The sequence below is a fragment of the Rhyacophila brunnea genome, unplaced genomic scaffold (assembly GCF_057557595.1).
Source record: "Rhyacophila brunnea isolate RB1 unplaced genomic scaffold, BYU_Rbru_1.0 scaffold_4, whole genome shotgun sequence".
In the NCBI taxonomy this organism is placed as follows: domain Eukaryota; kingdom Metazoa; phylum Arthropoda; class Insecta; order Trichoptera; family Rhyacophilidae; genus Rhyacophila; species Rhyacophila brunnea.
In genome coordinates this window covers 51,569,092-51,582,830 of record NW_028233068.1, presented here as the reverse complement: position 1 = coordinate 51,582,830, position 13,739 = coordinate 51,569,092, and the positions used below count along the sequence as shown (strand labels likewise).

Sequence of the window (13,739 nt, the reverse complement as noted above, 5' to 3'; positions counted from 1 at the left end):
TAAACAGAACATTAAATGGACGCATGTTGGATTTATATGACAAATTGTATTTCGTTCGGCGTGCGTCATTTGCACCCGCGACCCGCAATCCGCGCATCGCCTAGCCACGATCTTTTTAGACCATGCCTCAACTGAGGTATAGCCTTAAAGAAACGCTTCATCATAAGATTGGAGGCTTTCGAGGTGTGGTTGTATCGGCATAAGATGAGGATTTCCTTTATTAATTACCAATGAGGAGGTTTTAAAATGAGTCAATAAACTATACGTCCGATACGATGTTCTCAATGAGAAGTATAATTAATTTACGTCAGCTCGTAATGCAGAAAATGTTAGAGGGTGGCAGAGGCGTAGACATGAGATTACCTTGGATACGCAACTTTCAATTGTCTTCTGTCTTTGAAATGTCAAGACATTGATGATCCGATACGACAGCACTGGGACAACTGGACGCCAGGACAAGTGGGCGCCACATTGTCAAATGAAATAAAGTTAATTAATGAAATAAATAGACGTTCGTTACGATTTGATACAGAAAGTAGACGAGGAAGTTTAAATAAGTTTCCATCTACTACTTAGTAGTTTTAATTGATTTTGCTCTTGGAATGTTTTTTTTATTGCGGATTGAGAATTATTATGACTGACGCTTCATACAAAAATAAAAAAAACTCTTCTCATTGGAACTTTAACATAATATAATATGTGCATATTATATATGTGCATATTATATATACACAATTAAATCATTATTTACTTACATGTACCTACATATTTAAATTCTCACCAAATAATATAAAAATATGTCAGTATTAAATATATATTTTAAAAGTACCTACCTATAATTCACGAACGTCTATTTTACTTTCGAATTTGATTTGATTGCGTAGCGCACTGTCCAGGCACGGAATCTTCTTGGATTCGATAAGACTAGCCCAGGGTAGTGTGAGGTAACGCAATATGTTCGTCAAACTTCGATAGAAAATGGTATCAAATAGGAAAAAAAGATCAAAACGAAATCCAGGTGACGGTGAAGTGAAATAAAACTGTATTCTTCGGTAACATGAAAATGGTAATCTTTAGTACCTACACGTCCGGAAAGTATCTACCTATGTATATTCTAATTATCTGGGCTACCGACATGTTACATGTAGATTTTATGGAAAACATTTATTTCTTCATGATCAGACAAACATGACGATGATTACGAAATTTTCATGTCTGCATTGTAGTTTTATCACGATTATACATACTATTGCCCAGTATCAAAATCCGTTATGCCTCGCATACGAGACAAATAGAAAGTTCAGATGGGCCGATGAGGTTGTTAGATTATTAGATAAGGTTAGGCACTTGCCATCTGGGCAGACCCTAGAGTAGATGGGCGGACAACGTCAAGAGGGGTGCAAAAAGGCTCCGAGTGTGAAAGTGTGGAAGGATAAAGAGGGCTTGGAATATAGAAGCCTATATGCAGTCTATCACACCGTATTCGATTAACAAACCAAACAACAAATCCGTCTTTTATTTTAGTCAAAAAAGAGTTTCACACCTTGTTTCTCCAAGGCCTAAAAGTACCTATAGATACCATTAAGCCCTATGTTCCCCTACGTCTATGCTGTAAGTAAAACAAATCGATTTCCGAATGCGGCCGTAACGCATTTTCAATACAAAAAGAAACTTTCATAAAAAGCGTTTTACCTTAGATAAATATAAAAAAAAACTTAGCAGGTATGATTGACAAGTGTGATTTCACCGTTCTCTCGGGCATTATAAAATTTAGACATGCCGAGGTGTGGCGGTAAGGTGCGAATCGATCCCGTCATCGTGTTAAAATAAAACGTAGCCAAAGAATGACATTATTTCCATACGTCATTGTAATTTGTAACCTTCGCTCGTAAAATAGACAAAATCGTCATCGCCATTCATGAGAGTTTGCAGCATCTTATAAATATTTTATACATGATTATGTAATGTGTCGAAAATAATATAAATTACAAATGATTTTATTCGTTCACGATTAGTGAGACAATCAGCCGCCAATGCAATAAAAAATGAAAAGGTTAATGGTAGGTGCATTAATAGGAAGTACAAATAAATTGAGTTAAGTATTTAATACACATATTTACTATGTCACCCCTCTTGAGCATCCTTGGAGTGTTGGGTGGGGGGGTGCATGTATATAAGCCTGGCGGGTAGACATCAATCAAGGTAGATAATTAAAATGTGTATATGAAAAAGATAATATAGTTCGCCAATATCAAGGCCGTGTGACTAAAGATTGCAATACTGGTATTTTAAAAACCGGAATTCCGGTATACTTACATGCATGGCCCAAGGGGGGGGCTAACAGGGCCTGGGGGCCCGGTGTGGTGGATCAACCAGCCAAGTGAGATAAACACACATCACAAAACTGCACTAATAGTAAAAATATGTCGCCTGCGGCGCTATTTCACTCCAAACATACTAACATTTTAAAATATGTGCTTGTGCGATACAATTTTCGATTATTGTCTGTCGATATTCAACTACTTCATAACAATACAAGTGAAATCCAATACAAAAAATCGCTAAATTTTACCCCGAACACTATTTGGAATATTCAAATGTAGATCGTCACACTGCCTCTAACCTTGGCGATAGGTAGGGGGCCCGCCAAAGATTCTTGCTTGGGGGCCCGCTTCAAGATGTGGGGGGTTACATGGATACCGAAATACCGATATTGTCGGTATAAAAAAGGAAAAAATGAAAATACCATATCTAAAATGACTGAATCACTGTAATAATAACAAAAAAACACTACATTGTATATAATATATTGGGCGGAATTAATAGTTAACAACTTTTGTTGTTGGGTAGAATAATTTATTCGGCAAAAACTAAAAGAAAGCTCTTCACTTTGGTTTTTGACGGAATTTAGCAAGATCTTAAAAAAATCTCTATCAATTTTGGCGCCTGTCTTGTATATTTTTGACGGTATTGAATTCAATACGTAATATCGAAAAACCGTCATTGATATTTTTATTCGGCATTGCCAAAATTTACTAAAAATTACGAGTGGCACAACGTGGCATGGAATGATGCATGTTGGACATAACGCGAAAAGACGACAAAATAAAACAAATGGAAGGCAAACAAGAATACGCGTTATGATAAAGGCCGTCGAGCTGATAACATGGCAGTGGGCTGGCAACTCGGGGATAACCGTAGGACAAGTGCAGACACAAAGTGCCTGAACCTGCTGGATAGACAATTTCGTCAAATCTGTTATAAAAAGTTCAGGGAACAGGAATTCAGCATGACCCTCATACCGTAATGAATTGGAACCGGTTGATAGTGAACATTACCGAGAAGCAATATAGAACCGAGCGAAACGTCTGTACATTAGATGTACCTATAAGCTGTGCGAACAATAAATAAATAATTAATAAGACCTGACCCTTTCAAGTTCCAAATCGTGTAGAAATCAATGGATGTTCGCCGTAATTAATTGTCTGAGAAAAAGATCGCCGGAGATATTCGGGGTCAACTAATGGCTGTTTCTAATTGGACCGAACTACCACGCCGATAAATGGGACAATATTTCTAATCAACGGAAATGTTGACCCCTTCGGTAAGGAATGGTTTCTTTGAAGGAAAAAAACCTTACCGAATTATGTAAGTATATAATTCTGAGTTCAGTACCTACATAGAAACTATGTATTTATAGCTTCATAATATCGTATGATGGAAGGTTGGCAATGACAAAATAAACATGAACATAATGAAAAACAACACTTTTATTTTCTTGTCTGTGTGTGCATGTGTTGTCCGGTTGTTCTTATAGGAAGTCGGCAAATATCACGTTGATATCATCATTTGACACAGTACCTATATCAGGGATGGCGAACCTTTGAACGTACGCGTGCCAAAATTTCCCAAATAATATTTTTCAACTGTCCGACGTGCCAAGCAGTTTTTTTTATTGCGAATTTTGTTTTTAAGTTTTTCGAGTTTTTGATATTCCATCTTTCATAGTATTTCTAGCCGAAGGCATATCTTTTATTCTTTGAATATATATTTCTCCTTGTTTTCAAATTACTCAAAGAGATCATGGAAGCATTTAAACCACTCTTCTTTCATATTATATTCTCCATCACTGAGCGGTTTTCCATTTTTAGAGATTATGTTTGAGGTAAAATAATAAGCAGTTATTATATTATTTGAATGACTGCCGATAGTTCATTTCATAAGGTTTGTTGATTGAATATGTTTATGTTTAATTCCCCGATCCTAAGGACCGACCTATGCAATCGTATATATATTTACATTAAACGTAATGATTATTCTTTAAAATGATTTGCCTACAATTTTTTATAGAATGCGATTTGTCATTATTTATGCCTGAATTTCGTCGTTTCCGTTTGCGCATCGATCGATTGGTACCTAAACATAATATGAAAAACGGAAGAAAACACGAATGGCAATGTCGTCATATTTTTTTAATATTATAAATAAGTAAGTACATAAGTATGTACCTATACATTTATTTGTAAAACTTTTTTATAAAAAAAAACTTTTAAAAATATATATATAAAATAGTAATATTCAAAATGAAACATTCGCGTGCCATGCAAAATCATCCCTGACCTATATTTTCCTAAGTGTACGTGAACGTGGTTTTTGTGTTGGTAGCCGTGATCAAAACCAACAAACACGACGTGTTATTCACAACACTCCTTTACGGCCGTATCATACGGCGGGATTACGGCCGTATCATTCGGCATAAAAATGAATAGTTTATAATTCCCAGAAATAAATAAAGAATATTAACTGCTGTTAACGTATAACGTATTAATTAACACTATTTCCCCTAGTTGCACCCCATTCGTTTCCCCATTAAAAATTCCCACCCCGACTAAACTATAACTATACCAAAGTAGGTATAACTCAATTATAACTCTTAATTATTAATACCACAGAACAGATTAACAAATAGAATTCCGATAAGCTATACCCCGATTCAAAAATTTTGACGCAGCGTTTTGAATGTGCGAATGTCCTACGAAAATGAACCACACATTATAGACGTGCAATAGTGAGTTGCAACCTTCAAATACACCAATATTGAATGAGCGTCAGTGCATAAACCGAGACCAGTTGTCCCTAAGATAGGCACCTATCTTTAGGAGGTCGAAAACGACATCTGAGATTGGGTCGAATACCTACTGTATCTAAATATACTATTCCTTTACGGAAAAAGGTAATGGCTCAGAACGAACCCCATTTGTGCCATTTAGGATACGGTCAAGACGGGGCATCCGTTGTTTGTTCACCAAAGTTGCAGAACTAAAATGCCATTAGTAATGCCAATTGGGAGGGCAATGACTATGTTTAATCAAATCGCTTCGGATATTGATATATTCCACTTAAATGAGGTAAATTTAGATGGACGTTGTTTTATAGGTTTTTAAGATAGGGTCTCTATCAACCTGGTTCACTCTGTGTGCTTCCATGTACTTTCATGTTTCTTATTTTATTATTGTACTTACAATTTACTCACATTACCCTGTATTTTTTTTAATTGTTAACACTTACTTTATGTCATGTCGTGAACGCTTTGAATTTATAATTTGTCGTGTTGATTATATGTAAAATGAATAAATTTGAATTCGTTTTCGTAAAGACACGTCTAACTAAGTTAGTCTAAGTTGAAATAAATTAGCAACTCTGGATGGGACTTGCGACTGCGAAATGCGACTTAATTAATCAAGAATCAAGATGGTTCTGCATCGCGCTCTCGGTGTGGTTTGATTAGTGAATAATATAATATTATGACGAAACCACTAAAATTCTTTTCGGCAAAGTGCTCTCCTGTAAGGTTGCAAATTATAAATAACGTTCTTTAGACTTGACAATTTATTAAATGCAATAATTATATATAATTTTGAATCAAAATTGTATCTTAATATGTCATCATCAGCCGGGGTCAATCCACTGCTGGATGAAGGCCTCCCCAAGCTTTCTCCAACTCTCTCGGTCCTGTGTCGTTCGCTGCCACGTATTTCCGCCGAACTTTACCAGTTCGTCAATCCAGCGGCTTTTAGGGCGACCCTGTGGCCGTTTCGTACCCCTTGGGTACTATTTGATGACGGCATTTGTCCAGCGGCCGTCCTTTCGGCGAGCAATGTGCCCCGCCCATCTCCATTTCAGCTGTTTGGCAACGTCTAGTACATCGCGTACTCTTGTCTGCTTCCTAACCCATTCGTTTCTCTTACGGTCCTTTCGCGTGATGCCCAACATGCACCTCTCCATGCCTCGCTGTGAGACTCTTAGCCTTTGGACATCTCTCTTGTTGAGGGTCCACGTCTCGCAGCCATACGTGAGCACGGGTAGCACACATTGGTTGAACACCCTACGCTTAAGACATAATGGTAGGTCACTCTTGAAGATACTATTCAGACGTCCGATAGCACTCCATCCCAGCTTTGTTCTTCGAGCAATTTCATCGTGCATGCTTCCGTCTATGGACACCTGCTGTCCGAGATAGATGTAGCTGCTGACTTGCTCGAGTTGGGTGCCAGAAATACAGATAATCGCAGGGTCCGAAAAACAGTTCCTCATCACTTTTGTCTTTGAGACATTTATGTAAACCTATATAAATGTAATATGTAAACCTATATAAAAATACCAGAGTGTTGAAGCGGAGCTCGGAGCAGGAGCACAGAGCACTGGAGCAATAGGATTTTACCCGGAGTAGGAGCACCGAAAATTTGTAATGTTCCACTGCTCCGGATGTTTTTTTGTTATTAAATTTTCGTCCTAAAATCCATTAGAAATAGTATATTTTGACACTTTACAACACTGGAATTATTTTAAATATGGCAACACTGCCGAGTAATAAATAACCTCACTTTTTTGACAGAAGAGGCAAATAATGAGAGACGATTTGCTGTCGTTTTTTAATAGAATAATAATGAAAATGACGATTATTTTAAAACTTCTTATTTTTTTAATATTTGTATACATAAAATACTTTTACCCGGAGCGAACCAGACCCTGGAGCGGAGCCGAAGCAAGTATTAGGTCCCGGAGCGGAGCAAAAAGGGTCCGCTCCAACGCTCTGAAAAATACACCTATTATTTCGCCTAAGTCAAATTAATAGGCATAAATTCAACAATACGTCAATAAATGAAACTACCCGTTTACTCGCCCCGCACCGAAATAGTTGAATAGCATGTGAACCTAGGCGACCTTTGTAGTTCAGGAGACCAAGACCCTCGGCCCGTGGGTGGCTGGCGGGATCGCCGGAGCAGCATCATCAAACCCACGCGACACATTATTATCAGTCTATGTATATTGCGTGACACACGAATTTCTTGAGCGGCAGAGCAATTAATTAACATTCAGGTATGCAATAACGTAATACATAGCATTGATAATAATCAATCACTAATCGGAATCTGTGATGTCATATTCCGATGACATAAATATAGTTTTTTTTTTATTTTATGACTATGACAATAATGGCGGTAATTCTTAGTATTTGAGATATCCATTTCACAGTACATATAATATATCAATACAATATCTATAATCAGTATGATTTTAGAAAAAAAATATTTTGCCGCTCCAGCGCATCTATTCTATACAGACTGAAGACTACTATCGGCGGCTATCAAGGGTAGTTTATCATATGTATGTATTGAGGATTATAATGTTACAATAAGTTAGCTGTCTAAACTGTCAAAATTGTACATATCTCGCTCTAAAAGTTAACACAGCCAACGCATCTATTCTATACACAAGACTGCTATCGAGGGCAGTTTTTTATATGTTTGTATAGAAGTATTATAATTATTGTTACAATAAGTTAGTCGTCTAAACTATCTCGCTCTAAAATTTAGCACAGCCAAGAGAGGTGCTGTTAAAACATAGAACTTATTGTAACAATTAGGTACAACTAACTTATTGTAATTGCTACAATAAGTGCTAATACTTCGATGCAAAAATATGAAAAAACTACCATCGATAGCTGCCGATAGCAGTCTTGTGTATAGAATAGATGCGCAAAAGAGGTGCTGTTTAAACATAAGTACCACATTTTGAGAGTTTAATTAAACGGTTAACTTATTGTAACAATTAACCGCCTCAATACATACATATGATAAACTACCCTCGATATAGCTGCCGATAGCAGTCTTGTGTATAGAAGATATGCAGGACAGCATTTAGATTGGCCATTTGTTTAACCAGTTGGGTCGATGCGATTAATCTAAATATTTATAGTATTATTAGGAATGCAAAAAAAAAACAACAATAATTTGACCCAGTCACGGGTTTCGACCACACGACCCGTAGAAGACGATGCGAACACCCTAACTACGGCCTGTTTCAGACGGGACACGTCGCGCTCGATATAATATAGGAGGCCTTTGTATTCGAATAATTTGTGACTCATTAGCTCTGGGGTGTTCATAAACATAATACAAAGTCCCCTTTATTCGAATACAAAGACCTCCTTATTATATACGAGCGCGACACCGGTGTCCCGTCTGAAACGGGCCTTAGTCCGGTGTGATGATCGTACATTTTAATTAAAGCCACGCGTCACATAGTGTGTAGATTGTAGAGTATAATTAATTAGTATCATATTATATTAACACTCACACCGTTGTTACACTACGGGACTACCTACGTAAAGTGCTAAAAAAAGTACCTACTTATCAGAATATCCGTCTGTGGTGTGCTGGAATTATACAACGATAAATGTGTCGCTACATTTCAAAATCAGCTAAGTCCACCATTAGGTATTTTTTACTTTTTTGTGAATTGCTGAAGAACTACTGCTTTCTAACATTTCTGCATTATTAAAATGTGGAATTTATTAATTTTAAATATTCTATACTCGAAATAATATAAACTTTTACCCTTGTGACTGTGTATTTGAGAAAACAAAAAGCTGTTTTTCTCCTATTCATCTATTATGGACTTGGCTGATTTTGTAATGTAGCGACACAAATGTTTGATACCTTGATGGATAAGACACCTGATAAAAAGTACACGAATACACGATGTGATAAATGCAACCAAACTGCTGAAATGCTAATAGGCTCGATCATGGCCCCCACATCCTGAAGCGAGCCCCAAGGCTAGGATCTTTGTCGCTCCCCCTACCTATCGCCAAGGTTAAAGGCAATGTGACACTCTACAGTAGGGTTTTCCAAATGGTGTTCACGGTAAAATTAAGGATATTTAGTGTATTTTTAATATTGCATCCACTTGAATTATAGAATTATAAAGTAATGACGCAAAAAAAAAAAATATTGCACAACCACATATTTTATTATTAAAAGAAAATAGTGCCGAAGGCGACTTTTTTACTATTAGAGCAAATTTGTGATATATGTTTATGTTTATATGGTTGACTCGCCACGTTGGACCCCCATGTGCCCGGGGGCCCAGGCTAGAGCCCTGTCAGCCCCCCCTTTGTGAGGGCCATTGGCTCGACACTATACGGCCATCTATTTCCGATACAACAGCTCACGCCAACTGCTTACATCCAAATTTCCGGACACGGTATTGTTTGACTCTGGTTGCGCGGTGAAATTTTCTTTCAACGATTCATAGATGTGAGTGATGTCGCTATTATGTTATTATTTTTATCTTTCTATGACTGGGTACAAGGTAATATTTAAATATTTTAAATAGCTAATGCATGTGTGAAAATAGGAAGTAAATGAAACTGAAAAATAATGTTGTAGTCGAATAATTACTTGTTTGCACATTGCTTCAGAATAATACACTGACGTCATGAATAGATAATCTATTTGCATCAAAAGAACCCACGGTAGACGAAATATTCCGCACGCGGGGCAAAAAAAAACCATCGGAAACGCGAACGGAGAGAGATCGAAAAGAGAAATTTGTCGAATATTTTCCTGGCAATATATCAAAGTAATGGGGCTACATTTTTTCTCTATGGGCGGCGTCCTTGGGGATCCGGAGGGAATTTACCTATGTACGTACATGCACGGCAAACACGGCGACTATGCGATAAAAACATCAAAAATATGATTATAAAATATTATAGGTATACAACCAACATTCATTGGCTAATTTATATAAACATCTTTACCTCGCCGGTCACATCAATGTATGTTTCGCCCAATTGTAACCAGTGCGATCATTAAAAAATGTAACGTGGAAGTACAATAATAAAATTATGTTTCGTAGGAATACATTTTAGGTTTTGAATCATAACGCGACTGTGTTTGACTTTGTAAAACTTTTCAAATCAAGATTATAATTTATGAAGGCTATCTGAAAATAACAATAAACGGTAAAGCCATCAATAAACTATTCAGTTCGCAGTTGACTGGGTCACGGTCAAGGCGCTCTATAGTCAGGCCGCGGTACAACATTTTTCGATCAGAACAGTTTTTTGGAAATGATTATTTCAAATTGAAAAATGGTAACGTTACGTAACTTTAATTAGTACCTACAAACGAAACATTCAATCGAAAATCTACATTTACTTACTGCGAGCAGGTTATTTGCATTTGAAGAATAACCAATAACCAACACTATGATCAGAACTCGCAAGCTCGTGGCCGCAGCCTCCAGCAGTGGCGAAGGGTGGAAGTAGGCTATTTATATCCGATATAAATAATGCACACTAAACTTTATCAGTCAAACGTATTTGTTTTCATTGAACAAATACTACAATGTGTAGATAGTGTTGTTAGTTTTTAGTAGTTAGTTAATTCAGTTAAACCCTGCCTAATCCAAGTCATAGTAGATGACAGTCAAAAAATATTCGTTTATCTAGAAAATATCTAAAATTATGGCAAAAAACCATACTTATTAACTCGTAAGTTAGAAAAATATTTTTTATCGATTATGGTCTGGTTTAGGCAGCGCTTAATTAATCTTAAAAACTAACTAACACTACCTATATGTAATATGTATTCTTAATTTTACGAAAAAAAGATAAGTATGACTGAAAAGTGTGCACTTTCGCCCATAGCATACCAAAACTATTATAGTTTGGTTAGGCAGGTTTTATTTGAATTTTATAAATTAATCATCATTATCTGCAAATTGTTGTTGTATTTCAAAGAAAATAAGTAAATATGACTGACAAAGTTTAGTATGCACTATTAATGTCGTATTTTAACAGTCTACCTTCACCCCTCGCCACTGGCTTACAGTGACAAGAGATGAAATCGAATTATACTGGACATATTTAGATAATATTAATACTATCGACCGAAGGTACTTGATGGAATTTGAATTTAAATTCAAATGGATTTAAGTTTTGCACTATTCCATATGAGTGGACTAGATTCCGTCGTGTCGATCCTGTCGTGTTATGTTACAATAAGTTAACAGGTACGTAAGTGTTGTAAGTAACTATAACTTTACTATCCGTAAGTCCGTGCCAACATTTTTTTTTGTTTTCAAATCGTCTATCCTTCCAGCAGGCAGTCTTCCCCAATCTAATATTAATATCAGCCAGATGAAGACCTCACATAGCTTATTCCACTCTTGGTCGATAGTTCTTCGCTGTCACGTACATCCACCAAACTACGAGTTCGTCTATACAGCGGGTTTTAGGGGGTCCGAATAAGTGTTGCCAACCGTACTATAATTATAGTATTTGCACTATAATTTTGGTCCGAAGTTTGAATATCGGAAAAAATATGTAAAAAGTACTAAAATTTCGATATTTCCGTTCGATAAATTGGTGCAAAGTACTATAATTTCGCAATATAAGAAGATTTGGAGAACTTGAAAAAAAATGATCGAAAAACGTAAAAAAATCCCTTGACTTTGGTTTAAAATGATATTTCTTGAATTCTTCGGTAACCATTTTTGGTGGCAAGAGGTACCTAAATAAAAAGGGGTCTCGGAGTTTCTCAAATTCTCCGTTATTTTTTTCTGAGAAACAAAACACCTATATATTTTCAATAGATGACAACGCGTACTATATTTTTTCCCCAAATACTATAATTTTGGAGGCTCTGTACTATAATTCCACTTTGAAAAGATGGCAACACTGGTCCGAATGTAACTAATCCTGCCGGTGGATCTCCAAGATGAAAGTAAAAACTAGAGATTGTATTACTTGTTATATTATGATATACCTACTGTGGGCAGATTTAATAAAAACGATATTTTTTTGTTAATCAGTTACATCTTATCTGATATGACGGACAGATGGATAGCGATCGCTTTGATTGCAGTATCTGGAAAATATAAGGAATAATTACAAGATAAAAAAAACATTTTATATACAACGTTTTTAAATCTTCTGTTGAATTATTTATGCTCAATATGCTCAAACTTGTACTTGATATGAAGTAAATAAAAAACAAACAAATATAGAATACTGAAATGTCATTTTGACATTTCATTTTGATTTCCATAGTAACGCACGTATATATTAATAATTTTGTTGCTAGGGACCACCCCCTTAGCAACCAATAATAGTCTTTTACTTTTTACGGATTTTTCTGAAATAACTTTCCATACAAAACAGAATTAACTGAAAATGAATTCAATTCTGCTTAAAGATGGCTAAAACTATTAAAATAATGCATTGACATCGTGTTCTTATACATGTATTCTAAAAGTTTCAAATGTCTAGCTAGTCGGGAAAAACGATTGAGAAGAACATCCTACGTTCCACAATACCCGTCAAATTAAAGAAACAGTAAGTATTAGGAAAGTTATCGTAGAAATAAATTTTCGTATCACACCAACGCATCGCTGGATTATTTCAAACCGATAAAAATGTAATTAATATCCGTATAATATATTGTATCACAGCGAAAGCTTAAAATTTCTGTCACACCATTAGGAGCGACGTCACGCTGGCGCCCACGCCGACCAGACGCCGGCCCATGTGACACAATGCGAGAAAATATGAAAGCTGACGAAAAACAGCGGATGCCCCCTCTACCCCTGACCCTCCGCAATAAAGAAAATGCGTCCCCTTTCGTCGTTGATGAGATTGCGCGAGGAAATGTCTAGAATTTTCATTGTACACAGCGTCTACAAATTATGGTTACTGATACTTAGGGTTGCCATATTTTTTTCAGAATCAAGTCATCCCGGATACTCGGACGGTTTGAAATGTGACTGTTGGAATTGGAAATAAAAAAAAACCCCATCTTTGTGTAAGCTATAAAGTAGCATATTGTGTGTGTGTGTTTGTTTATACACATTTTCCAATTTCATTTCATTCTCAATTATTGTTACCCACTGAAATTGTGACACTTCATTTTCGATACATGGCTATTATAGTGGAAAGGACGAGAAGGAGGTCCACGAACGCGTGGTGTTGGTTTATGGGGACTCTGCCTTCAAACTATAAATAAAACTTTTGGAGCAGGCAGTTTAAGTAGGGGAAAGAGTCCATTAAACATAACCCCACACCGGGCGACCCATGAAACCAACAACATAAGTAATGATCGAAATGAAATTCTCGAATAGAGGAAAAAAGGGCATTTCAGAAGGACAATTCATAAAAATTCGATATGCTGATACTGTTTCTTCTCAAGAGCTTGGAGCTGCTGGGTGAGTATTAAGTAAATGATAATTGAGACATGGATGTAGTACAGAGATCATGAGTCAAAAATGGTGTATACAGTCAAAGCAAGACTTCTCCTACCCCTAAAGGTACAAGGTGGGAAAATCTACTGGCAAGGTCATGGGTACTGCTTTCTGTGATGAGAGACTTTTACTTATGAGCATCATGTCAC

At 36.4% G+C, this 13,739-nt stretch overlaps 1 protein-coding gene across 13 annotated transcripts in view; it reads right to left on the bottom strand.

Moving 5' to 3' along the window:
- Nucleotides 1–13,739, bottom strand: part of PMCA (plasma membrane calcium-transporting ATPase 3) — a 398,702-nt gene that overhangs the window by 211,445 nt on the left and 173,518 nt on the right. The gene's annotated exons all lie outside the window — the stretch shown is intronic.